This window comes from Macaca thibetana, chromosome 19 (genome assembly GCF_024542745.1).
Source record: "Macaca thibetana thibetana isolate TM-01 chromosome 19, ASM2454274v1, whole genome shotgun sequence".
In the NCBI taxonomy this organism is placed as follows: domain Eukaryota; kingdom Metazoa; phylum Chordata; class Mammalia; order Primates; family Cercopithecidae; genus Macaca; species Macaca thibetana.
The window spans coordinates 8,846,887-8,856,418 of NC_065596.1; the positions used below are offsets into that span (position 1 = coordinate 8,846,887).

The 9,532-nt window shown below is 46.7% G+C and overlaps 1 protein-coding gene across 1 annotated transcript in view; it reads right to left on the reverse strand.

Moving 5' to 3' along the window:
- RAB8A (RAB8A, member RAS oncogene family) overlaps nt 1-9,532 on the reverse strand; it is a 405,903-nt gene that overhangs the window by 384,900 nt on the left and 11,471 nt on the right. The gene's annotated exons all lie outside the window — the stretch shown is intronic.

Sequence of the window (9,532 nt, forward strand, 5' to 3'; positions counted from 1 at the left end):
CTGTGGGAGGCTGGGTTGGGCTGAGCTGGGCCAGCCAATCCCCACAGCCTGGGTGCTTCTCCTGTGTCTGGGCAGCCGGCCAAAACCTGGGTGTGGGGGACCAGCTGGATGCAGAAGAACCAGCTCGGGTGACACAGCAAGGTCACTGGATCCTCAGGTCTCAGCACCTCCCACATAAGGTGAAGAGTAAGCTGAGAGGGGTCAGATAGAGTTTCTACTGTGTGACACCTGCTCTTGAAGAGTGGCTACTGAGTGTGTGGCAGATAAAAGCATGAACTTGAGAGTTCAGGTGTCAAGTGAGCCAGGCCAAGCCAAGCCTTGTTCCAGATCATCTCCTGCGCTCCTCTCTAAGACTGGGCCAGCAGGACACCATGCACCACTTCTGGATGCTGAATCAGGCAACTTGGAAGAGATAAGCCTCTATCCCCCCTGCTGCTGGATAGAGTTCAAGTCCTGCCTCCAGGCAGCCCAGGGCCCTGTTGGAGACCTGACTGCTAGGAGCAGGAACAAACAATCCAGCCCCGCCGAGGATTACCCGGGTCAGATTCTGGAGATTAAGAGCCCAGCTGGAAGAGCAAATCTGGAGGCTGGACTCAGTGTAAGAGGACAGAGCAGGGACGTGGAGGGTAAGGATGAGAGGGAACAGATGGGGTCCAGGCAGGGGAAGGGCAGAGCTGGGGAACCCTGAATGGAGTCCTCATTCTGCCTCATCCTTGCTGTGACTGGTCAGTACTGCCCCTCCTGGGCTCAGTCTTCCCACCTGGGAAATAGGATGTTGGATGAGGGCCTTAGAGGGGGACGATGAGGGCTCCTAAGACGAGGGAGCCCCAAAAAGGAGTGACAACTAGCAACCGTTTCCCGCAACCCCCGAAACAGAGCTGGTTCTTGGGTCTCCTGGGCCTGGTGAGTGTGGCAGCAGGACAGGTCTAGGTCTCAGAGTGAATGGACTTCCTGAGGGGTCTGAGGTTTAGGGAGTGGGGGTAAAGGGGTGGGCTGGGGTCTGGGGTAGCAGAGAAGCAGGGGAGGCGTCTTACTCATTCCTCTGCTTATTCATTCATTTCTGTGCTGTGCCAACCCAAACCCTTCTCACCTCCTTGTCCTCCCACTCCTGGTTAGTTGCTAGTTGTCACTAGCAGGGTGACAACCAGCACTAAAGGGTGGCAACTAGCACTTGAGCTGTTGTGTGCCAGTCTCTACTCTGCACAAAGGCTGCATGGAAAGTACTTCTACTGTGCGCCAGGTGCGAAATCCCGTCTACTCTGCGCCAAGTGCTCTCCATAAAGTGTGCCTACTGTGCGCCAGGTGCTAAATCCCGTCTACTCTGTGCCAGGTGCTCTCCATAAAGTGTGCCTACTGTGCGCCAGGTGCCAAATCCCGTCTACTCTGTGCCAAGTGCTCTCCATAAACTGTGCCTACTGTGCGCCAGGTGCTAAATCCCGTCTACTCTGTGCCAAGTGCTCTACATAAAGTGTGCCTACTGTGCGCCAGGTGCTAAATCCCGTCTACTCTGTGCCAGGTGCTCTCCATAAAGTGTGCCTACTGTGCGCCAGGTGCCAAATCCCGTCTACTCTGTGCCAAGTGCTCTCCATAAAGTGTGCCTACTGTGCGCCAGGTGCTAAATCCCGTCTACTCTGTGCCAAGTGCTCTCCATAAAGTGTGCCTACTGTGCACCAGGTGCCAAATCCTGTCTACTCTGTGTCAAGTGCACTCCATAAAGTGTGCCTACTGTGCGCCAGGTGCCAAATCCCGTCTACTCTGTGCCAAGTGCTCTCCATAAAGTGTGCCTACTGTGCGCCAGGTGCTAAATCCCATCTACTCTGTGCCAAGTGCTCTCCATAAAGTGCGCCTACTGTGCACCAGGTGCCAAATCCTGTCTACTCTGTGTCAAGTGCACTCCATAAAGTGTGCCTACTGTGCGCCAGGTGCTAAATCCCGTCTACTCTGCGCCAAGTGCTCTCCATAAAGTGTGCCTACTGTGCACCAGGTGCTCTACATTAACCCTGTACACTCAGTGCCTGGTGTTCCTCATAGAGTGTCTACTGTGTGCCACTTGCTCCACATAATGAGTGCCTACCGAGTGCCACCTCCTGTATATGAAGAGTGTCCGCCGAGCACCAGGTGCTGTCCACATAACACATGCCTACTGAGTGCCAAGTGCTCTACATGTAGAGTGCCTACTGATACCTCCTGCTCTATATGGAGACTCCCTACTGAGTGTTCCCTGATCTACATAAAGAGGGTCTATTGAGTGCTGCCTGCTCTGTTAGGAGTGCCTACTGAGTGTTGCCTGTGCTCCATAAAGTGTACCTACTGTGGGCTGCCTTCTGTACATAAAGGGTGCCTACTGAGTGCTGCTTGCTCTACATGAAGAGTCCCTACTGTTGCCTGTGCTACATAAAAAGTGCCTACTCAGTACCATGTGTAATACATAAACAGTGCCTACTGGCCTGTAATCTCAGCACTTTGTGAGGCCGAGGCGGGTGGATCACGAGGTCAGGAGATCGAGACCATCCTGGCCTACATGGTGAAATCCCATCTCTACTAAAAAAAAAAAAAAAAAAAAAAAAAAATACAAAAAATTAGCAGGGCGTGGTGGCGGGCGCCTATAGTCCCAGCTACTAGGGAGGCTGAGGCAGGAGAATGGCACGAGCCCGGGAGGCAGAGCTTGCAGTGAGCCAAGATCGCACCACTGCACTCCAGCCTGGACGACAGAGCAAGACTCTGTCTCAAAAAAAAAAAAAAAAAAAAAAAAAAAAAGAGTGCCTACTTGCCAGGCGCAGTAGCTCACGCCTGTAATCTCAGCACTTTGGGAGGCCGAGACAGGCAGATCATCTGAGGTCGAGAGTTCAAGACCAACCTGGCCAACATGGTGAAACCCCATCTCTACTAATAATACAAAAGTTAGCCGGGCGTGGTGGTGGGCACCTGGAATCCTAGCTACTCGGGAGGCTGAGGCAGGAGAATCGGTTGAATCCAGGAGGCGGAGGTTGCAGTGAGCCAAGATCGTACCACTGCACTCCAGCCTGGGCAACAGAGTGAGACTCCATCTCAAAAAAAAAAAAAAAAAAAAAAAAGGGAGAGAGCCCATTGAATGCCACTTGCTCTAGATAAAGGTGCCTGCAGATGCCACCTGCTCTATATAAAGAGTGCTTACTGAGTCTCATCTGCTCTTGATAAAGAGTGCCTACTCACTGCTGCTGGCTCTACATCAAGAGTACCTACTGATGCCACCCACTCTTCATCGTGTGCCCACTCTGTGACACGTGGTCTACACAGTTTCTACTGTGTGACGCCTGCTCTTAAAGACTGCCTACTGGGTAAATGTATTTTTTTTTTTTGAGATGGAGTCTCACTCTAGTTGCCCAGGCGGGAGTGCAATGGCACTATCTTGGCTCACAGCAACCTTCGCCTCCCGGGTTCAAGTGATTCTCCTGCCTCAGCCTCCTGAGTAACTGGGATTATAAGCATGCAGCACCATGCCCAGATAATTTTGTATTTTTAGTAGAGACGGGGTTTCTCCATGTTGGTCAGGCTGGTCTCCAACTCCTGACCTCAGGTGATCCTCCTGCCTTGGACTCCCAAAGTGCTGGGATTACAGGCGTGAGCCACCGTGCCGGACCATAAATGTAATTTTAAGGTGAGTGGGGCTGTCCACAGGCAAAGACAAGGAGAAGGAGTTTGAGACCATGCAGGAGGCGTGCGGTCCTGTGGATGTTCACCAGGCCTAGGTTTGGATACAGCTCTGCTATTTCCTGGCTGTGTGACCTTGGGCAAATCTCTCAACCTCTCTGCACTGTATGCATCTCCTCTGTAGGAGTCACATGGTGGGTGAAATGGCTGGTGGAGTTGACGCTGAATACAGCAAGAGCTGTGAGGGTTTTACAGTGGTGCTCCAGGGAGGTGAACTGACCATTTGGGGGCAATTCATCATCCTGACAAAAGGAGACTCATTTACATGTATTATTTGCCTAAATATACTCTGAAATGATACAGAAAACGTAAAAGTGTTTACCTTTGTAAAGATGGGGAGACTGGGTAAATGAAGGGCATAGGTACAAGAAACATTTTTCACCGTGCCTTTTATTTTTTACATGTGTGAATATAGTTTATGCCAAAAATATTGCATTTAAAAATTTAGCCACTAGCTGTCAATGAGTCTCATCTGAATCACAAAAAGGAGGAGGTAGAGCAAGACGGCAGAATAAAATGCTCCATTGATCATCTCCTCCACAGGAACGCCAAATACACCAACTATCCACACAGGAAAATACCTTCATAAGAACCAAAAATTAGGCGAATGATCATGGTGTCTGGTTTTAACACTGTATCAAAAAAAAGAGGCACTTTGAACTCATGGAGATAGAGAGTAGAAGGATGGTTACCAGAGGCTGAGAAGGGGAGTGGGAGAGTGAGGGGAAGTTAGGGATGGTTAATGGGTACAAAAAAAGATAGAAAGAATTAATTAGACCTATAATAAGATCTATTATTTGATAGTGCAACAGGGTGACTATAGTCAATAATAACTTAATCATACATTTTAAAATAATGAAAAGAGTGTAACTGGATTGTTTGTAACACAAAGGATAAATGCTTGAGGGGATGAATATTCTCCATGATGTGATTACTATGCATTTCATGCCTGTATCAAAACATCTCGTGTACCTCATAAATACATATACCTACTATGTACCCACAAAAATTAAAAAGTTAAAGAAGCACTAAAGAATGTGCAACAGACAGTCTTTTTTTTTTTTTTTTTTTTTTTTTTTGAAACAGAATCTTGCTCTGTCACCCAGGCTGGAGCGCAATGGCACGAGAGCTCACTGCAACGTCTGCCTCCCAGGTTCAAGCGATTCTCATGCCTCAGCCTCCCAAGTAGCTGGGACTACAGGCTCATGCCACCACGCCCAGCTAGTTTTTGTATTTTTAGTAGAGACAGCATTTCGCCATGTTGGCCAGCCTGATCTCGAGCTCTTGACCTCAGGTGATCTGTCTGCCTTGGCCTCCCAAAGTTCTGGGATTAAAGGAGTGACCCACCGTGCCTGGCCAAAAGACAGTCTTAAATTGCCTACACTAACACTTCCCCATCTCCCAGAAGTGGCCTCATGGCTGGAGAGAGACTCCGTGTGCTTGGGTGGAGGGGAGAGAGCACAGCGATTATGGGACTTTGCATTGAAACTCAGTGCTGCCCTGTCACAGCAGAAAGCAACATGGGGTAGAATTTAGCCATTGCCCCCAGAGGAAGCATTTAGGCCAACCCTAGTCAGCGTGGAACTGTCCCTCCCAGTGGTCAGAACCTGAGTTCCAGCTAGTACCACCATTGCAGGCTAAAGTGCTCCAGGGTCCTAAATAAACTCGAAAGGCTACCACCTGTTTGTTCAAGGCCCAAGGGCTCTACAATCAGTATGTGGTAAATCCAGCTACGAGGACTGCAATTCTGGGACAAGTCCTGGTGCTGTGCTGGGTTCAGAGCCAGTAAACTTGGGGTGCACATAACCTAGTGAGGCAGCAGCCAGGGCAGCCAAGGGAGTCTTGGCAAGCATCACCCCTCCCACAACTCCAGGCAGCACAGCTTGCAGCTCCAGGAGAGACTCCTTCCTTCTGCTTCAGGAGAGGCCACTTGGATACCAGCTCAGCCACAGCAGAATAGGGCACCAGACAGCATCCTGAGGCCCCCATTCCACACTCTAGCTCCCAGACAACATTTCTAAACATAACTTTGGACAGAGGAAACACGCCGCCTTGAAGAGAAGGACCTGGTCCCGGCAGGATTTACCACCTGTGGATTAAAGAGGACATGGGCCCTGAATAATCAGTGGTAGCCAGGTTGTGCTTGTTGCAGGCCTTGGGTGAGACTCAGTGCCATACGGGCTTCAGGTGTGACCCAGCACATTCCCAGCCATAGTGGCCATGGGGAGAAGCTCCTTCTGCTTAAGGAAAGGAGAGGTAAGAGTAAAGGGGACCTTGTCTTGCAGCTTGGGTACCAACTTAGCCACAGTGGGGTGGAGCACCTGGAGTCCCTGATTCCAGGTCACAGCTCCTGGACAGTATCTCTGGACCTACCAGAGACGTGGGGAACTCACTGCACTGAAGGGAAGGTCACAAGGCCTGGCTAGATTTACCACATGCTGATTGTACAGCCCTTGGGCCTTGGGGAAACACAGGTGGTAACAAAGCAGAGGTCGCTGTGTGCCTCGGGCAAGACCCAGTGCTGTGGTGGCCTCAGGTCTGACTCAGCACAGTCCCAGTGGTAGATGCCACAGGGATGCTTGTGTCACCCCTCCCCCAGCTCCAGACAGGTCAGCACAGAGAGAGAGAGAGACTCGTTTGTATGGGGGAAAGTAAGGGGAGAGAAAAGTCTCTGCCTGGGAATCCAGGGAATTTTCCCAGATCTTACCCAAGACAACCAAGGCAGTACCTCTACTAATCTGCAAGAGTCCCAGCATTGCTGAGATTGGGGTGCCCCCAATGTAGATATAGCTGTGGTTACCAAAGACTTAGATTACTGCACTCCATTCCCTTTGAATATTTGGAAAACTTTCCCAAGAAGGACAGGTACAAACAAGCCCAGACCACAAAGACTACAGTAAATACGTAACTCTTCAATGCACAGACATCGACAAACATTCACAAGCATCAAGACCATCCAGGAAAACATGACTTCACCACATGGGCTAAATACAACACCAGTGATCAATGCCAGAGTGACAAAGATATGTGACCTTTCAGGCAGATAATTCAAAATAGCTGTTATGAGAATGCTCAGTAAAATTCAAGATAACACAAAGAAGGAACTCAGAATCCTATCAGGTAAACTTAACAAAGAGATGGAAATAATTCAGAAGAACCAAGATTGAAATAACTTAAAAGAACCAAAGAAATCCTGGAGCTGAAAAATCCCTTGACATACTGAAGAATGCATCAGAGTCCCTCAACAGCAGAACTGATCAAGCAAAAGAAAGAATTAGTGAACTTGAAGATAGACTATTTGAAAATTCACAGTTAGAGAAGATAGGCCGGGCACGGTGGCTCAAGCCTGTAATCCCAGCACTTTGGGAGGCCGAGACGGGTGGATCACGAGGTCAGGAGATCGAGACCATCCTGGATAACACGGTGAAACCCCGTCTCTACTAAGAAATACAAAAAACTAGCCGGGCGAGGTGGCGGGCGCCTGTAGTCCCAGCTACTCGGGAGGCTGAGGCCGGAGAATGGCGTGAACCCGGGAGGCGGAGCTTGCAGTGAGCTGAGATCCGGCCACTGCACTCCAGCCTGGGCTACAGAGCGAGACTCCGTCTCAAAAAAAAAAAAAAAAAAAAAAAAAAGAGAAGATAAAAGAAAGAATTTTTAAAAATGAAGTATGCCTACAGAATCTAGAAAATAGTCTCAAAAGGGCAAATTTAACAATTATTGGCCTTAAAGAGGAGGTGGACAGAGATCAGGATAATAATAGAGACCTTCCCAAACCTAGATAAAGATATCAACATTCAAGTACAAGAAAGTTATAGAATACCAAGCAGATTTAATCCAAATAAGACTACCTCAAAACATTTAATAGTTAGGCTGGGCAGGGTGGCTCACACCTGTAATATCAGCACTTTGGATTGCCAAGGCAGGTGGATTGCTTGAGCCCAGGAGTTTGAGACTAGCCTGGGCAACATGGCAAAATCCCATATCTACCATATATATATACACACACACATTATCTATATATATATTATACATATATAATATATATATTTGCCGAGCATGGTGGTGTGCATCTGTAGTCCCAGCTACTTGGGAGACTGAGGTTGAAGGATGGCTTAAGCCCAGGGGGCGGAGGTTGCAGTGAGCTGAGATCGTGCCACTGCACTACAGCCTGAGTAACACAGCCAGATCCTGTCTCAAAAAAAAAAAAAAAAAAAGAAAGAAAGAATAAGAAGATTAATAATTAAACTCCCAAAGGCCAAGGATAAAGGATCCTAAAATCAACGAGAGAAAAAAAGCAAATAACATACAAAGGAGCTCCAATATGTCTGGCAGAAGACTTCTCAGTGGAAACCTTATATGCCGAGAGAGTGGCATGACATATTTAAAGTGCTAAAGGGAATAACTTTTAACCTAGAATAGTATTTCCAGCAAAAATATTCTTCAAACATGAAGGAGAAATAAAGATTTTACCAGACACACAAAAACTAAGGAATCTGCAGACCTGTCTTAAAAGAAATGCTAAAGGGAGTTCCTCAATCTGAAAGAAAAGAATGTTAACAAGCAATAAGAAATCATCTGAAGGTACAAAACTCACTGTAATAGTAAGTACATAGACAAACACAGAATACTATAACACTGTAACTGTGGTATGTAAACTACCCATATATTGAGTAGAAAGACAAAAAAATAGTTGTTATCTATTGCTCTGAAAATGAAATCTTTACCCCAAAAGTTATTTGATGAAGAGTTACTCAATTTATAACTGATGATACCTCAAACTGTCAACTTGTATGAAGACAATTCTTGCAAAGTGAGACAAAGCACTTCTATATCATTTTGTAACATCATGCCATTTTTAAGAAATAGAGTGGTTTGAATACATAACCAAAATATTTTTTTAAATCACAAAATAATGTTTCATAAAATCATTTGATGTCATGGAAAGATGTTAATAGCATATTGTGTGAGTAGCCCAGATTAATAAAAATTTGAGATAAAATAGCATTTTTTGTTTGGGTAAAATTTATATAACATAAAATTCACCATTTTAAAGTGTGCAATTTAGTAGCATTTAGTATATTCACAACATTGTGGAAACTTCACCACTATCTAGGTCCAGAACATCTTCATCACCCAAGAAGAAATCCTGACCCCATTAGCACTTCCTATTCCCACTGCCCCACAGCTCCTGACACCACCAATCTCCTTTCTGTCTGTATAGATTTTCCTATTCTGGACTTTTTTTTTTTGAGACAGAGTCTCACTCTGTTGCCCAGACTGGAGTGCAGTAGCGTGATGGCATGATCTCAGCTCAGCACAACCTCCGCTTCCTGGGTTCAAGTGATTCTCCTGCCTCAGCCTCCCAAGTAACTGGGATTACAGGCATATCCCATGACGCCTATCTAATTTTTCTTGTATTTTTAGTAGCGACAGGGTTTCACCATCTTGGCAGGGCTGCTCTTGAACTCCTGACCTCAAGTGATCTGCCTGCCTGGGCCTCCCAAAGTGCTGGAATTATAGGCATGAGCCATTGCACCCAGATGGACATTTCTTATAAATACATCGTACACTGTGTGACCTTTTGTATCTGACTTCTTAAACATACTATAATGTATTCCAGGTTCATCCAGGTGGTAGTATGTATCCATACTTCATTCCTTTTTATGGCTGAGTAATATTTCATTGTACGAATAGATCACATTTTCTTCATCCATCCATCTGTTAATGGATATTTGAGTTCTTTCTACCTTTTGGCAATTGTGAATAGGGCTGCTATAAGCATGCATGTACAAGCTTTTTTGTTTGAACAACTGTTTTCTATTCTTTTGAGTATACACCTAGG